Raw genomic sequence first — 18,794 nt, forward strand, 5'->3', positions numbered from 1 at the left:
TGAATTTGATATGAGAGGTGGAGGAGGAAAAGGAGGAGGAGTTGGCATTATAGCTTCACAGGATACTGAAGGATTCTGTTTACCCAGAGCCCAGGTAAATTGCTGAAGATTAAGCACACAGCTCATGCCATTTGTCTGAACATGACCTTGAGAGGACACCTTCTTTCAGGTTTGAGGGGGGTAATTTTGTTTCATGCGCTTGTCAATCTTGTGGCTGTTTCTCCAAAAGCAAGCAAGCATATTGAAGGAAATGTGTGACAGAACTGAGAGGTGGCCCACAAAAGTGTAAGGGTTGATTATTAATTGACACTTCATCCAAAGCTGCAGTGGTACAGTACAAAGTTATTTCTGTTGGTTTTTGGGAGGATTGTGTGTGCTGGGCTCCATGCTTCAGATCTTACACACAGCATTATTTGCAAACAAAAGCAATTATCCATATATGACAGTCTACCCTGGTTTTGCAAGTCCTCTTGCTTAAGGCAGTGGTGAATCCATGCTTGCTGGAGGGCTCTGTTGGAACAGATCCGAGCTAATCAAGATGATTTTTTTGGCTCTTGGGTATTCCTATGGTCTTAACTAAATCAGACTTTAGGGCACTCCTAATTGTTTCCCTAGCATTGATATGCAGTCACAAATTAAAATGGTCTGCTCTAATTCCTGTGTTGAATATCAACAAGTTGTGAAGTGTTTGTGTGTGAGAGAGGGAGCTGGCATTGTCTGGGTGGTTGGTGCTGGCAGGAGATTAGCTTGAGGCTGCAGGGGTACAGCAACAAGGGAAGTCTCCCTGTCATCCTCGTTGGTATGCTAATGCTCTTGTTCATTACCTTAACTCTAGCATTGCAATTAAAAATAAGAAGAAAGAGGGTAGCAATAAATAATACAATGTCTAAAATTGGGAGTTAATAATACATCCTAAATCTGCTAACCCTTATTAATGAAAACACAGATTAGCCAAAATCTGCTAACATTTATTCATGAGGGGAGAAAAATTTCTCTAAATTTCAATAATTTTCCCCAACACTGTACTTCAGTTTGGCTGTAACAGAGCTACAAGAAGAATGAAAATTTCACCACTTCAATGATGTGACCAACAGAAGTTATTCTTTAAGATCTCTTCACTTAATTTTATCAAAAGTCCTGAGAAACCAGCACTGGGAAGCCAAGAACTGAGCACTGGGAAGGCATGCTCAGGGCAGATTAGGAATCTGCCAGATCCTCCTTACCTCTTTCTGCCACAGGGAATGACCCACACAGAGGAAGTGGCAGGAGAAGATCAGAGAATCACAGAATGGTTTGGGTTGGAAGGGATCTTAAACATCATCTAGTTCCAACCCCCCTGCCAAGGATAGAGACACCTTCCCCTAGACCAGGTTGCTTGAAGCCCCATCTGACCTAGCCTTGAAGACTTTCAGGGATGAGGCGTCCACACTTTCCCTGAGCAAAACCTGTTCCTGTGCTTCACCAGCTGCACAGTAAAGAATTTCTCCATAAAATCTGATCTCTTTTTCAGTTTGAAGTTATTACCCCTTTTGATATCCAGACGTGCACCCACATGTCTGCAGTGCAAAGCCAGAGGGTTGGTATGAATCACCACTCCTGCGCTTTGGATTGAGCAATGAAGCAGCTGAGGTGCAGACACGTTTCTTTTCTGCCACTTCTGTCACAGACAAGTAATGTGAGTAGGACAGAAGAGACCCCTGGCAAGAATTAACGTCTTCATTCCTTCACCCACGTTTCCCTCACTTTTCAAACCACCCAGTTTAGCGGTGAAAAAATGACTGTCAGGAGCTACACCCTTGTTGCAAGGGGTATTTCTGCTGGTAATTAAGGTTCTTGCGCGGATGATGCACAGTCAGGTTCTCCACATGGTTTCAGTTTCCCAGAAGGCATTATATGGATGCAGATACAGTAGAAAAAGCACATGGCAGTCTAACATGCTGGGAAGTGAGCTGTGGTCCCAGCCAGGTTCTTCTGGATGTTTTACTCAAATCAAATTATAACAAATACAAAATAAATGCAGTTACAAAACAGTCAGAATTTTATTTGCAAGCTCTGTAAAAAAACCCTAAAATTAACACTTAAGTTTATGCAACACATGTGGTACACTTTATGGGGTAAGTAAAAAATTTTCCTTTTAAATTGTTTTAAAAGATAGTTTTAAAGGATTTATAACAGAAGATAGTTTCAAAGATTTGTTCAAGGCTTTTTTTTAAAAAATCAGCTTTGGAATGTTGAGATGCACACTTGGGCATGTTTTCATAACTTCATAACTAATTTTTTTTCAGAAATTTTAGAAGAACTCTATTTTAGAACTTAAAAACTGCCAAAACAGCAATGAATCATTGTACCTTATTTAAGTGTTTACAATGAATCAAATAATTTATTAAAATTTGCTATAGGGCAGATTATTGTGTTTGAGCCAATGAATACAATTCGATTTTTGAAATCCCTTAATTTTTCACAAGGCAAGAAAAACTGTTTCCAGCTCAGTTCTGCTGTTTTGTGTGTCATACAGTGAAGAATCAAGTACTGAAAAGAGTTAAAGCAATTTAGGGCTCTATCTTCTTTCATACTGATGTCATCTTAACTTCAAATCAAGCCTAAACACCATGTGAGTCACTCTACGCCTAAATATTCTTTAGCAGTTCAGTAATGCTGAAGTGAAACCTGTATCTTTCTAATGACTTTAATGGTAGCAGTATTTTACCCTAACTAACCAGGCCAGTGAGGCATTGGCATAACCCCTAGCTTGTGCTTAGTTCAGCAATAATAATCTCAATTATATATAGATAACTCTTCTGTATTCATAAAAACAGCTCTAAGTCTTTAAAATCTGGCAATCTGTATTTACTAGTTTGCAGCTATTTCAATTTTATCTTTTACTGTTGAATTACTTTTATAAAATTATCCCTCCCCATGAAAACTCTTTTTTGTGTTCATTGGAAACTAAAAAGCAGTATGTTTCCATCTGAAAAGTCTTAGCATTTTAAATAAAAATAGATCCATTAATTATTCTTTTTAATCCCAATTAATGTTATTTACCTGTCTCTATATAGGTCTCTGTCTGTATTGTACCACTTGGATTTAATTCTAGGTAGTAAATAAACCCAAAAGATTCGAGACAATGCATAGGGAGAAATGGCAGCACTATCTGCCATTGCACTGCCTAAACTCCCAGAATAACAAAATCTTTGCTTTTTTTTTTCCTCTAAACAAACAACCCTTAACTCCTTTAACCAAAATTCTTCCCTGCAAAGAATTTTTCAGACTAAATCTCATCAATTGTTAATGAATCTATTTTGGTTACCATAGAATCATAAACTGGTTCAGATTGAAAGATACCTCAAAAGATTGTGTGGTCTATCCTTTCAGGGGAAAGGGGCCCTAGATGAGATTGTCTGGCACTGTGTCCAATCTCATATTAAAAATCTCCAGTGATGGAGATTCCATTATGTCCCTGGGGAGGTTGTTCCAGTGATGATTTTTCTTACTGTAAAAAAATTTTTTCTTATATTGACATGGCTTTTTCCCTTGCAACTTGTACCCATTGCCAGGCTCCTTGTGAAGAGAGAGACTGTCCTCTTTCCACCTCTGTTTGTATTGCCCTGTGGATGCAGTTCAGGATCTGATTTGGTTTTGTTGCTGACTCCTGGTCAGCGTGTGGTCCACCAGGATCTGCAGCCCCCTTCAGCTGGGCTCATTGGCTATTTCACCCCAAGTGCAAGTCTTTGCACTTGTCTGTGTCAAACTTCATTTTGTTCTTCCTTGTCCACTCTTGCAGCCTGTCCAGGTCTGTCTGTAAGATGGCTCACTCTTCAGATGTGTTCGTCTCACCACCTGGTTTTGTGTCACCAGCAAACTCAGTAATTGTGCTTTCAATCCCATCATCTAGATCAGTTATGAAGATGTTGAACAGCGCAGGGTCCAGGATCAATCCATGGGGGACCCCTTTTCGGACAGGCTGATACTTTCCAAGGATGCAATTAACTGGTTAGGTTACAGAACAGTTACAACTGAGCAAACCAAAACCATGTTCAATTCCTTCTCATCAGTAATTTCCGTAAGTATTTTGGCTTCATGGATAATGTAGGTTACCTTCTCTCACTTTATCCCCAAGGCTTAGGGCAGAAACTAAGTAGTGAAGATAAAATATTCAGCAGTTGCTCATTCAGAGAGCACCAGCTGAGGACTTTGTGAAAAAGGGGCTTGTGATCATGTAATTAACAACAGGAGCAAAATACATATTCATGAGATAGATGGTTTTTGGTGTTTCCTAATTTTTGAGCACTTGTCACCGTAATTTTAATATTTAAAACATTTCTTCTGCGTGTGTAGCATGTCAGTCAGTGTGGGCAACAGAAGGCACGACTGGCTCCCAAACCTGCTGCTTCTGAGAGCTTACCTGACTTTTGGGCACCAAGTAATAGCCAAAAGTGCCTTTTTGTTCTTCTAATAGAGAAGTCAGTCTATGAGGACTATCCTTCCTGATGGAAGGCAAACAGAAGAGTTTTGTGGATTTTTTACCCTGTAACCCAATTCACAGAAAGAGTTGAGTCTCTTTCCAATCTCATTCAAGTTATCTTGCAGATATAGGTGATGTAAAAAATTCAGAAATTAGAATTGAAAAGGACTATTTAAAAAGCAAATGTGGGATGACTGTCACCAGATTTATTTTAATTAATACAATGAATGGCTTTAAATACCCTATAAAGACTGTCTCAGATCTTAATCACTCTGGCTCCCTTTATTCAGGTTTGCATATTCTTTGCACAGTGGTTATTTCAGCTGTAGTAAAGACAAAGTACTAGAAATAGAAAACATGCAAATAAAATTCCTGCATGTCCTTCAGAAACTGTCTGTGCAGCCTGTAATTTCTAGGGCAAAGGTTTGATGTCTGATGCTTCAAGTGAAGTTTGAAACTGAAACAAACCCTGGCTCCTGCAGAGAAGAAAATGTGTCGAAGAAGTTTGTCCTTTTTAATCAGAGCACCTAAGAAAAAGTGTTAGATCTAAAATATAAAGGTTTTGTCAGAACAGGCTTTTATAAAAATCCAAGCCAGAGAAATTTGTCTGTGTTTTTTTAATATGAATCACATTGAAAGATAAGTTTTTGAGGTCTCTCAATGCTACCAACCTGGACAGAGCAGTAAGGAACCAGGAAGTCAAGATTATTTAGATTTTACTAAATAAAGAAATGATAGACTAACTGTTTAGCTGAAGATAAGAGAAATGCAGAATCACAATATATACCCAAATAATTATTTTTTAAAGTATTCTTATGAAATATTTTGCTATTAAATAGTTTGGTTACATTTTACTTCGAAACAGGCCCTGCCCTAGTTTCTGTGATTGTTTTGGCACTTTCAGTATCTCCATCCCTCTGCAAGACTGTGGAAAAAGGTTCATGAAAAATTGTCGATAATTACTAGAGGGAGGTCTCCAAAAAGAGCACCCACAACCAAGTTCCTCTTATATCACTGATTTGTCGTGTTGAAATAAACATTGAAAGGGTTTTTTCAGAGGATTCAATGCTTTTAAGCCAGGACTATTTCAAGGTGACTTCTTGAAAAATATATAAGAGCTTTCCCATATACATGTGTTTGTGAGTGTGTGTCCATGACTGTAAATACACATATAAAGTTTTCTGGAAAGACATCATCTTGTTAACACTCTTAAATCCTACAGAGATGAACACATGCCAGTGTTACAAATTTATCTAAAGGAGAGAATTTATATTATTGTAACAATCTCCACTAAAAGAAGGATTACAATCAGAGGTAGTAACCATGGGAATTACAGTGAATTTTTCCATCAGACTCACTAAATGTCAGCTCCGGCTGTACCTAAGACAATGTAAGGCATTTGTGAAAGTTTGGATGATGTATGACATCATATAGAAACATTAAAAAAAAAGGAAAGAAAAAAAGAATTCTAACCTGTGTATGAATGTTTAGTCTCAACCTTTGAGCTTCCTTGAACTCCTGGCTGCTGAGAGTTAGTAATTTTGTCAGCAGTTTCATTATTTGATGCCTAAAGGTAGGCAATTACATTTTGTATTTGAGTTTCAAATATCCTCTGAAAACCAAGTGATTTATTTAAGTGCTTCTCTGTGAACTTAGCTCAATTTCTGTTACTCATGATGTAATATATTGGCTAGCATTCTTCAAAAGTTTGTCTCAGAATTAATAGTCATATGCAAACACGTATTTTGATCTGCTCAGTTTTTGTGTTCCTGCTTCTTTTAATAGGTACTCAAACATCACATGCAACCTTTTGTCCATCTCCTTCTCCACAGGACTATATTTATAAATGGTTTCACCTTTAATATGGCCCTGCTTTCCTATTTTAGAGAACAGAAACGACTTATCAGCCTGGTAGCAGATCCCTATTTTGTCTGCCTCCCACAATCCATCAGGAGAGGGTTAAGAAAAGGACCAGTTATCTCATAGCAGTCAAATTCTTTGTACATCATTGAGTTTTACATTGAGCATCTCTGTGTGCTGTCAGCTGCAGAGAAAGAAGATTACACTGTGTGTCTGCTACATGAATACCCTGTAAATATTGCTTTGGTGCAAAAGGCAGATTTCTAATCGGCTATAAAATAAACAGAAATTGCTGGTCATTTTAGCATTCAAATGGCCAAATTTGGTTGCTTTAATGCACAACAGCAATTTATTTAATGTATTAACAGACAGCTAGTAGCACAACAGCCAAAACATCCAAAGGAGTAAAACTAACCCCAGAAATGAGAGAAGATATGAAAATCTTTAAGAAGAGAGCAGTCCTACATACTGGTCTGCTCACCATCATTTACAGTGCAAACAGTTATTTTGTGAATCTATAAATAGTTTTGAATCACTGATCCCCAAGTTGACAGAGTATAAGCATAGTAGGGATGGGGAGAAGAAGGATTGTTTGAGGTTGCATGTTTGGTTTTTTACAAGACGGTCTTTAACACCACCTTTCCAGGCATCACTGAATACAGATGAAACAAAACCTTTTTGCTAATTGCATAGGAAACAACTGCATAAGGGAAAAAGTGAAGATTTAATTTCAAGTTGATATTTTTAAAACTTCAGGCTGTGGATTTGTAAGCAGACATGTTGTAGATCAGCTGTTTATGGAGATGGCAACAGGGGATGCAATCAATAATTGTTCTTGAATTGTCACCTAAAGCATGTCTATATACAGGAATACAGAATTCCAGAGGAGAAAAAAAAACCCTGAATTAGAGCAGTGAAGGTTTCCTGTAGGATGCTCTTATATCTTTTGAGCAATGACAGGCATCTTTATGAAGTGATGCAACACTAGCAAAATCACAGTAAATGTGCAGAATGCTCATTCTACTGCTAGTGGGGATCGTAATAGTATAGCCTGCATGGGGCTTTGTTTTCACAGCCAGACACAGAAACAAATCCAAACTTCATAATTAGGGCATAACCCTAATCCCAGGCTCTTAAAAACCCCTATTTAACTCTGCTGTTTTTTATGTTTCCCTAAGGACTCAATACTGATCAATAGCTGAAATTTGAATGCTGGCCATAGGGGGCTTTTACAAATAATGGCCCTTGTAAAGTCCATGGTGCAACAAACAACCTTGCTACTACAGATTTGCCACTTCAGAGATTCCTACGTTTAGAAGCTGCTTTCTTGTGGTACTTGTAAGTGTATGGTTTAAAAAATACTGTAGACCCTTATTAAGGGGCTGTGAAGAGACTGTTTTGAATGCCAAAGAGAAAATATCGACTTCTATATAAAGTGATCGGGTTTTGTAAGTGATATGATATAGCAGAAAGACAGCTATCATGATGGTTTTATGTCACCTCAGTTTAATCCAAAGAAAATTCTGCATATCAGTAGTTATTCCTTGACAGTTTTTTTTTATTTCTTCGATTTTCATTTCAGTGCAGAGGAGTCTTCAAACTTTTTAGGTATATTGGTTGCCTCCATTTCTTATGCAACATTGGAAACATTGAAAGGATATGCTTACAAATGGGAATGTTCTCCTGCCTAGTGAATGCAATGCTCTGGTTTTTTGGGGCACAGGGATTTTTGTTCACTTCTCAGCTCTGTTGTTGGCCAGCTTGTGACCTCATGACAAGGATGAAGGTGCCTGTGGCTGCATCCTTGGTGAAAACTGTAGATCTAGGTCAGTGTCTTTAAATTAAATGGGTGGAAAATGCAGTTAGTTGTTGTGGTTTAAATTCTGATCACATTCTTTAAATAATGAAAATTGCAAAGGCCAAGGACTCTGAAAAAATTGATACTTTTCGTAGGTATGCAGTTTCTCCTACTGTCGCCAATTAGAATTCTACATGTACTTTTAAAATTAGGCTTCAAATCTTGGGCATGGCATTTTATTCCAGCCTAGCCTACAAGGAAACAAATGGCTTTGAACTCTTAACTGGGACTTTTTGAGAGAAAGAAGGAAAAAATTCTTTCATTCTTGTTATCTGGCATCCCTTATTTTTTTTTCTGAGCTTTGAATTAATGTTGTTGGGTTGGGGGTTTTTTTTCTCTTTTAATGAAAATGTTGTGGGGGAAAAAAAGGGAGTCCTTTCTAGCATATGACATAAAAGAAATAATAAGTGAAACAGAAAATAGCTAGAAGAAATGAAAACTCTTTTTGTCTTAGATTTCTCTGGTTTCAGTCTTCCATCAGGTCAAGTCTCTAGCCTAGCCTGGACAATGGTAGTCTTTTTAGAATTTGCTTTTCCTAAATCCATATGTGAAAACATTGTTTCTTCAACTAGTACAGAATTAAACTACAGGATTTTCTTCTACATCTATTAATTTGTTTTCTTGTAGAGCTATTTGTTAGAGGCTGAGGTCCTAGATTTGCCAATCAAACCTTCTCTCAGACACAGGTATACAATGACTGGATTCAAAAAGATCAGGGATTTCATGTGAAAATAATTAACAATTTAGACACATTTACAATTATTTTCTCTTTTCAGGGTAATAAAAAACATATATTTTAAATAATACATAACCTCTGATCATGGGATTGAGTTTGCAATGTATGCTGGCTCCAGGCTTGGAGTCAGCTGCAGATCTGGAGCCTTGTTTGGTATTTTTGAAACAGTAAGCATCCCATTTTCCACAGTAGCATATAGGAACACTGACTCCTCAGCTTTGGTCTGTTTAACCACAGATAAGCAAGTCATTCCAACTTTAAACTAATAAGAACTTGAATTGTTGCCAAAAGATGAGTTAAGAGTACAATAGCAAGTCTAAAATCAAAATACATCATTCATTCCCTCTGGAACAGATTCCTGATGCTCAAAGGCTTCATTTCAATCCCAAAGTAAATATGAGCAACTTTGAATAGCTGTGTGCCATCTTTTGAAGTTATTTTTATTTTTTTAAAAAAGGAAGAAAACTTTTCCTACTATGCTCTATCCTCAAATCTTATTAATCAATAAAGCCTTAAAGTGGCAAATCAGTCACATCCTCCTGCTAGAGTAAATGATGGTTTATTCCCTTTCTGAAAATCGGTTCTTTTTTCTTCTCTTCTCCATCATAACATTTGTTTTGTTACAGGCTGCAAATGTGCTTTTCTGACTGCACTTTTTTCACCCGGATTCCACTGCACAGTGGGTGGAGAGCCAGGGATTTGTGTTCAGTTTTCATGCAGAGCTCTGCATTAAAAAACGTGCTGCTGCTGTTGTATTGTGAGCAGAACATCTTACCAAAACAGAAAAATTAAAGTCTTTCCAATCTAAATAAAACTAAATAAACCAATTTGATTACCTTCTATTCAGGAAATGACAATACAAAGAGAACAGAAGAAAAAAAAATGACAGAAAATTTAAATCTACGATGATTCCTATGCATGTATATTTGGTTATGGTTCCATTTATAAAAAACTAAAGTCTTCAGCTCTAATGAGGAGACAAGAGGCATCAATGGTGCCCCTTGTTATTAGTTCAACTTTTCATTATGAGTAATTCTGACCCGTATAATGAAATCAGATTATGTGTGAAAAATGAAGCAATGCTGTACTGAAATGCGGTGTGAAGGTCAAATGTGGATTTGTAGCTGTGGGAGGCAACTGTAGCTGTAAGAGGCAACTCTTTTTTGAATTGACTGAGCAAAATATTTCTGATTTCAAAATGCAATTCAACAGGGAGATAAAAGGAAGAAGGAAAGAGAGGTACGGCTTGGAACACCCAGAAAGAGAAGGAACTGAAAAATACTTTCTAAGACAACCTCTGACACAAAACTTGATTCTAGTCACTAACTCTCCTTCTGTTTTACTTTGCGTACAGAGGGAATTACAATACTCATCAAGGGTCTGGGTCAGGCCCCTAGTGTTGTGAATGAAAACACATCCACTGCCTATAGTGGTAGTTCATCATTCAGTGCTTCCAGAAGTTCATGCTTATTTATTAGCAGATTGTTCCTGGATTCATTTCTATTATTTAGAGGTGAAAAATGTCACACTGGTGCTTAGGAAATGAAATTATAGGACAATATTTTCTCTGCATTTAAATGTGTAAATTCTGTGAGGCATACTTTAAGTGAAACATAGACATTCTGAGAATGATTGTGGCATTAATCAAATGCCCTCAATGTGATTAGTATGGATTTAATACATTTAAAACAGAGTTTTGAGAGTTTCTTTTTCCTTTCTTTTCCAAAATATTAATTTTTCAAAAGGGAAAGAAACATTGCAAAACCTCTGATTTTAATACTGCTGAATGTAGTTGAAAAGAGCAAAGTCAATAAGGAACAAAATGTATTTCTAAATAATTACTTCAGGATTAAAATGTTTAAAATATGCAAGTGTTACCCAGAATTATCTAGTTTGCTGTAGCAAATACTTACCCTCTGTGAAACTGATGCTTCTACTAAAAAAAAGCCCAAAACACCTTCTAGATGCATTCACAAGAAAGACTGCAGATCTGTTCATATTTAGAGAAAAGAATTATGTGGTTCAGAAATAATTCCAAAAGGATGGAAGAAACAAAAATGAACCAGAATCTCTGGGTCAGGGAAGGTGTAGCCTGCAGACCATGAGGAACAAGGTTTCATATACAAATCTAGGTCCTGAAGGTCACTTGTTTGTAAAGTCCAGGAAAGGTCAATCCCCATTTTGATCTTTAAAAGAGCAAAATGAGTCATATCCCTCTACCAGCCCAGGCTTTGCTTCAGTTCACCCTCTCTGCCCCACCTTGGAAAGTTCTGTAGGGCTGCCACACTCCTTCCTAGTGTGACTCGTTACAGGTTTATATTGGGATAATCCAATCTCAGTGGGAGAATATAGCCCACAGAAGGTAACTTTCATCTACTTCCCATCAAAGTTGAAAAAATACAACTCTTACAAGGGGATGTAGATTCTGGTAAGGCGTCAATGACTGGATTATTTTATTTTTTTGCTGGTATTGATGTCTCAATTTATTTCATATTTCCAACAGACTATCTTAAATGCTTTTCCTCGTGCTCTAACAAACTCATCTTTTGCCATTCATTAGTGGTTTATTATGTTTTGCAGAAGCAGCTTTGGGTGTACAAGATGATTTCCTATTTAGTCTTGTGTGTTGTTTAAAGCAGTGCTGACTTTCAGTGAGGAATTAGTCTTTGTCTCTCCAGCTTGCATACTAGTTTAAGTTGTGAGGGACTTTGAGATCTTTTAGATAACAGGAAATATATAAAAGTGAGTTTTATTATTCAGATAAGCAGAATAGATCCTAAAAATGCTTTCCCACAATCCCACACAATTTCTTGTGCTAATACGAAGAACTTGTAAATTTTCAGCACTAACAAAATAATTTGCTGAGCTGCCTCTTTAGGACAGCTATGTATTACTGAGATAATCATTTTTGCTCTATAAATACAAGTCTATGTAAAGAAATATCTATGTCACTAGATATCACTGCAGCAGTGACATCTCTTTATTGAAATTCTTGGTTTAAAAAGGCATTCCAGTTTTTAATCTTAAACAAGATCAAAATCAAAAAATGCAATAGGGAAATGATTACTACTCTTGATCGTGTTTCTGTCCCTGGAGTAAATCAAAACACAGTTTACTAGGGAAAGATGAATATCATGGATTTGAGGGTATTGGGAGCTTTGCCAAGTTTTTAATTATAGGGAGTCACACTTAAAGCTTCAGGAAACAGTGGGAGAAGAGGAGCGTAGGCTGCTCCATTTCATGCAGCTTACACTTCTCCATGGAGAAATGCTGGTTTCCAGCAAAGACTGCTTATGCAAAAACTTGCCTTTCCCTGACCTGAGCTTGTCAGTTTGGTCTGAAATGGAAGACTTTTTATCAGAATGTCTGATTAATTGTGTATCATAATATCTGGTGCAGCTGTAGACTTCAGTTAGCTGTCACATATCCAAGTTTATCCCAAACTGAAGCAACTCCTCTGGCAACTAATCTTTATTATATTAGCTCAAAATGAAACACTGCTAAAGAAAACATCCGAAATTTGTCTCACTCTGGCAAAGGTATAATTAGCTGGTTTATTTGTTTGCAGGCTATATGTGTTGTGTTGTATGCTTTACTAGAAAGAGATGAATTGCAAGCCGGAGGTCTTCCTCTTGGCTCTGATTACTTTCCACTGGCAGAATTGAGGACATCAGACCTCAGAGAGCCTTTGGGTGAGGCATGCAGGGGTCAGGGACTGCAAAGAGGAGCCTACACTGCAAGGGTAGAGAAGGAGAGATGCTTGGGAAGAGTTGGAGACCTGCTTGCTGCAGGGGCTCTCAGCCTGTAGAGACATTCCCATGTGTGCAGAGCTGAGTGTCAGGGCTGGTTTTGACCCAGTAAGGCACTGAAAGTCACCCTTTCCAGAACTGGTTTCATCATTGCTGAGTCTTCACTACATTATGAGTAATTGCTCATTGAGGTTTAGTATTTTGTGCTGTCATAGAAATCAGTCTTGAAGAAGTAGAACTTTTGCTATCTCTGCTCATCTTGGTGAAAAGGTGGTCCCTTTCCTCACAAGGCTCTAACTGTCCAGGCATCCCATCACATTTACCTTCAGGGTGAAGTTGTAAGTCCAAGCTACCTAGCTCAGAGATGCAACACTGTCCCTTTTGCAGCGAAAAATTATGAGGTCTGGGCAACCTCATTCACATATTGCTTTGTTGACTTGCTTCTTGTTCAATGTCCCAGGTCAGGCTGGAGGGACACTCCAGCCCAGAATGGCACAGGGATGTGACTGGGCTTTGAAGCCCTGAACTCTGGTGTAAGAACAGCAGATAGAGCAAGTCAGAGGTTGATGACTTGTGTTTAAGAACCAGGTTGTCCACAGTGGAGCTGACTCTGAACATCGCACTAGGCTTTCTCAGGTTTAGTGGAATGTATTAGTACTCAGATTATTTCTTTTGCAAGGACCAACTGAGAACCCCATGAAGACAGGTCTAGTTTGTCCAAAAGGAGACCAGTTTTCTCCATTTAGTTGATTCATACTTGTGGTGGGGGAAAAACATTTTCCCCCTGGAGTTATAAAATGGTAACCCCCAAGGGGGTGGTGACCCTTAGGGTCGAACCAATGAGTGCTCCTGCAAAATATAAACATATCAACAAACAGATCGGAAAAGAAGGTGATGTTGTAGTTGTTGTTGGAGAGGTGGCCATGTTCTGAGGCCACGAGGAGAAGGGGCCCGGAGCCCCACTGAGGTCCGGGCCCCAGCTGGGGGGCTACAGGGACTTGGAACAGTGTTAGATTGGGCTAAGTATCTGTAGCTAAGAGCTGGGTGATGTTTCTCCACTGTGAGCAGTAGCAGAAGCAGTGACAGAAACAGCAGTGAATGGAGGCTATGGCTGAAAGCCAAGAGATAAGAACTGAAGAACCAGCAAACCAAGCATGCAGCTAAGCAGAGAGACACAGAGTTGTCTGAAGAGAGAGAGAGAGTGGGTAAGAACTGAAACAAACTCCCCAGACACCTTGGAGACCTCTCCTAGAGAGGAGTCCTAAAATGCAACACCAGAGAGACAGAGAAGAGCTAAGAAGCTCAGGTGTCCTGGAAAGCTGGACCGGGACTGCCAGAAGGAATGCGGAGGAGGGGTTTGCCTCCCCGCTGCTGCTGCTAAGCTAGCAACCTGATGACAGAACACAGGAGCTCTGCAAGGGAGCTTGAATCCCCTGAGGATAGGGACCATCACAAAGACTCCTGCACTTTGTGAATATGACGTGGTGAAGCAACCTTTGTCCCGGTGAACACAGCTCATGGAAGAGAAAGACCCTCGCTTGGAGTCGAAGGGCCGTGAGGGGCTTGGAGACCCCCCTCGTGTGTAATGAAAAGAGATCCAGCTACAGCTGCGGCATGGAGGAAGGGAGACTACTGCCCTAGAGAGACTGCTGCTCTGAGAGTGGAGAGGATCTTTCCTTTTCCCTTCTGGACTTTTATTGAAGGGAGAAGAGATTGATCCATTGTAAGTACTGATTTATTATAGGAGAGATAGTTAAGATTGTATATGATATATTATAATATTTATTTGTACAGTATTTGTAGTATAATTCCCTTTCCCCCCATATTGAATCTCATGTTTGTGCCTGGAAAACCCATCTCACACTGCTCTGAGTTGTGGGAGGGGGGCTTGGACTCGAGAATTGGATTTTGGGGCTCTCAAACTACAACAATACTCAACAGTGTAAGGTCTCCAGTCACCAAGTCTGGGTAGCACTTGCAAAGGCTGACCCTCATTGTATGGTCCACCTAATCCAGCCTTTTTGAGATTATGTAACTTCAGGCCCATAGCTCTGTGGAATTTTCTGGGACTGATAATTGCTAATCCTGCGTGACATGCTGTTCTTTGTGAAGTCCTAATCCAGTGCTTCTTGTAGGATGACCATAATGGAGCAGTGTTGGGGGAGGAAGAGGACTGCATAGTGAAGGCTCTGTTTTACTGAATGCAGAATCCTTATCTCACAGAATTCATCTATTTCCCTAAGTTAGAGACCAGCAAAATGTTTCTCCGATTTTTTTTTATCAGGCATCAGTTGGTGTTTAAATGATTATAAGCATGTTATGAAAATTGATCTGTGCTCAACTTGCTTTATAGTTGGAACTAAATCAGTATTGATTTTATATTTTTGTATTAAATTATATATCATGGCTTTAAAGTGCCAAATGCATGAATAAATAGAAACCAATTTTAAAGCAGTTTGTTATATGTGTTCTTCCAGAAGGTGGCAGCTAGGGAGCTATTCTTACGTAGTACATTCAGACTACTACAGTGTGAACCTTTTGTGTAGGGAAATAAGATTATGGCAGAGCAGAAAGGGGAAACTACTCCTCTACACAGCACCATTCATATCATTAGGTTTGAACTGGGAGTTGCATCAGAATGTTCTCCTGAACACTTTTATGATATGAACGTCTTTTTCTGAAAGAAAAAAAGCCAAAAGAATTTTAAAGATATCTGTCTATTTCTCTTTATTTTATATATATATATACATATATATAAAAAAAATAAAGAAAGCAAAAAGCCTGTGCAGAGGGAAGAGATGGGAAGCTAAAACAAAGTAGAGCCGGGTAGGTCTAGGTGGCCAAAATCCAAAGCGGATGCTGATGTGGCTGTTAGGTTTGGGTTGAAAGGCTCCAGTGTAAGGCTCCAGCACTTTTGTCACAGAGCAGAAAGATGCCTGGTGATCAAAAATTATGAGAACAAACTGGGAAATAAACATGGGGAGAGAGGAAGACTGTGATGGTGGTAGATGCAAACTCCTGCAGAATTTTTTTAGAATGAGAGGTTTTCTTGGACTGACTCTTGAAACTGTAGGAAAGTTTGTTTGAAGTGATGACATGACATGCGTCAGAAAGTGGGTGGCAGCTCCCAAAAGCTGAAAAGCTGGAACTTACTGAGGTCAGAAAGAATTTTGCAGCTGTTGAGACTGCAGGCAACTTGGTGAATGTACAGTGGGGTGGTCTGGTTGTTCCTTCTTCTTCGCATTATTTTGAGTCAGCCATGAAACACTTGCAGCTTGACCAGGGTGACTGTTTTTTCCTGGAGCAACACCTGATCACATTTTCTTGAGAATGCCATTCAAAAAATTGAAAATGCAATTTTTCATTTTTTATTTGGGGGGGGGGGGGATAGGGTAGGGAGAATTTAGAATAAGAGGGCTTTTTAAATTAAAAATAAAACCAAAAACTTTTTATTTCTAAGAGAGTGAGTTATGTATTTAGCAATTTAGATTAAACTTTCTCTCTGAGATCAGTTTCTTGAACTCTTAAAAGTATGAACAATTGAAAGTGTACCCATTTCAGAAATAATTGTGAAAAGTCCAGCAGAATGGTCTGTGATTTGCATCAAAAAGAGAAAAATACATTTCACTAGCCATTTCCTGACTCCGACAACTGGAAATATGAAATACCAAGTTTTGACAGAAAATTTATCGTTAAATAAAAATGTTCAGCATTTTTGTGCACTGAAAATCAAAAAATAACCTTACTTGCAATGAGCAGCTTAGGTGTCACTGGAATATTAGAGTAAATTTTGAGAGCAGTTTTTATAAATAAAACTTTATTAGAAGACCTCCTAAATCAGCAGCAGTAGTTTCAAATTCTGGTTGCATTTGTGCTGCCTCTTTATTAAGAACAATTACAATTAAGAGTTTCTGTGGGAGACTCTCCATTTTAGCTTTAAACCTTCACAGGAATCTCCAGAAGAGCACAACTGATCTCAGTTCTATGAAATTTAATTGGCTTTAACACGGCTCCTGCTAATAAAATAGAAAAGTAATGTATCAGTAGGTGTCCTCCCTTGTTACTCTCTCGTGTTACAGCAATTCCACATTGGACTGCGAGAGCAATTTGATTCACGAGTAAATCAGGAACAGTTTCTTAAAAGGTGGTTTGTGAGGCGCAGCACTGCTGCAGAAAGTAGCTTTGATTAGTGAGTAGTTGACATTCTTCTCTGGAAAACCTCGTGTTAGAGGGAGCATTTTACAGTATTTCAGGTGGAGAAATTAAAAGGCTATTGATCTCTTGTTCGTTAACGATCTTATTACACTTTTGCTAGACTGGCTGCCTAATACCCTGTCAAAATTCACACTCGAATGCCTGTCATACAGCTGCACACTTTCCAGTAGCAGCCCTGTAGGATAATATGACATTTTTTTACTTTGTCTCTTAAACTGTTGTGCAATTTTATCCTGTGATATTTACACTCATCTCGAAGCAGTTGCATATCAGCACTTAGAGAGAGACTCCCTAGACACACTTGAGTCCTACAAATGTTAAGGCCCTACTCTTACAATAAATATTCTAACACTCATACAGTATTAATAATACAAATTCATAATATTTATAATACATCCCAGGGGAGAGAAAGGGAGGTTTACTTGAGTGTATTGCACATCATATAAAAAATTTGATATGGGTTTGGAAACAGCTGCTTTTTTAACTAGCTTGTGGCAGCTGATGGATGCTGCTGCTGTTGGAGAAAGTGCTGTCTGACATCAGGTAATATATGTGCTGCCAAAGAGCTACAGCATCCCTTGGGATACAGGGAGCCTCATGGCACAGTCGTTTGGTGTGATCCAATACGAGTGCAAGTCATTAACACTGCAAGAATAGCAGTTGTAGGAAAGCCAGTACACCCAGTGCCAAAGCTGATGATGATTTTGCTTCTGAAAGTTCATTGGCAGAAAGCAGCTGGTGAGTCACACCTGTTGGAAAACACTGTGTCATTCTTATTTCCCCAAGGAAGATAAATTGCACTTCGATCAATGACAAATCAGAAACATCAGTCACTTTTGAGAGGAAAATCTTTGTGACCAGATGTCATATATTTATTCTGAGTTCTATTAGATGAGCCCAAACCTCAGCTCTGCTGCCTTTCTATTTTAAAAATAGTAAAGATACAGTACCCAGTGAAAAATCTCACCAAGCAATTAAAATTAGGGTTTATGGGAAAGATCCTAAATGGAGTTAGGGATTCAATCCTTTGAAAATCCTACCCTAAGATTACATGAGGTTTCAGCTTCCAGAGGATGATATGACCATAGCATTCAGAGCATCTGCTAGGTGACCCAGGAGAAGACAGTGGTCTGTATAAGCACAAGTACAGTACAAATTCATGTGTTTTACCATTTTTAAATCCCTCTACTTTTCAGTTTGTAGGAAGGATTCATGTTCAGGATATCAATATTCATTCTGGCTTTCTCTAACTTTTGACTAAAAAATCTAATTAAAATTGCTTTATTAGATTCAAAGAGTAATTTAAAATAAAAGTGTTCTGCTAACTGCGCTCAAGTTGGTTGCATGCTAGGTCTTGTCCTTGAGGCAGGCCATAACTTAAGGATGGCTTATTAAGTCCACTGGCAGCTAGTTTTAGCTGGTTTAGCTTTTTTTTTCTGTTAAGCACCTCATCTTCCTCCCAATCCCCCCATTATGCACTACTGGGTGCTTTCTAAACTAACAGGGCCTAGGTTAGGATTTTATTTGGTAATGGTTAGGATGCAGCAGCTGAGGGACTTTGTCAAAAAGCTATTTTAAAATCCACCAAAACATAATATGTGATATGTAATTACTTGAAAAAATTTTGTACTATAGAAAACACAGCAAAAGCAGATATAGCTCCTGTGATATTGGTGAAATGGTAACTTAATTAAGATATTGCTGAGTATAAGCATCACAGGTAGGAACTAAACCAATGCCTTCATAAGGTCTTGTGATTGTGTTCATGTTAGTTGCTCCCTTGCAGTGCATCACAGAAGTGCAATAGCTCAGTCTTCTGTATTGAAATTGTATTTGCATTTTGGTAAGAATTAAACATCTATAAATGTATTTTTATACAACTTGATGATGTGTAACTATTTGTCAATAATGAGC

General features: G+C 38.4%; 1 protein-coding gene across 1 annotated transcript in view; it reads left to right on the top strand.

The window, feature by feature from the left end:
* Nucleotides 1-18,794, top strand: part of PTPRN2 (protein tyrosine phosphatase receptor type N2) — a 645,372-nt gene that overhangs the window by 454,274 nt on the left and 172,304 nt on the right. The window lies entirely within an intron of this gene.

This window comes from Chiroxiphia lanceolata, chromosome 1 (genome assembly GCF_009829145.1).
Source record: "Chiroxiphia lanceolata isolate bChiLan1 chromosome 1, bChiLan1.pri, whole genome shotgun sequence".
NCBI lineage: Eukaryota > Metazoa > Chordata > Aves > Passeriformes > Pipridae > Chiroxiphia > Chiroxiphia lanceolata.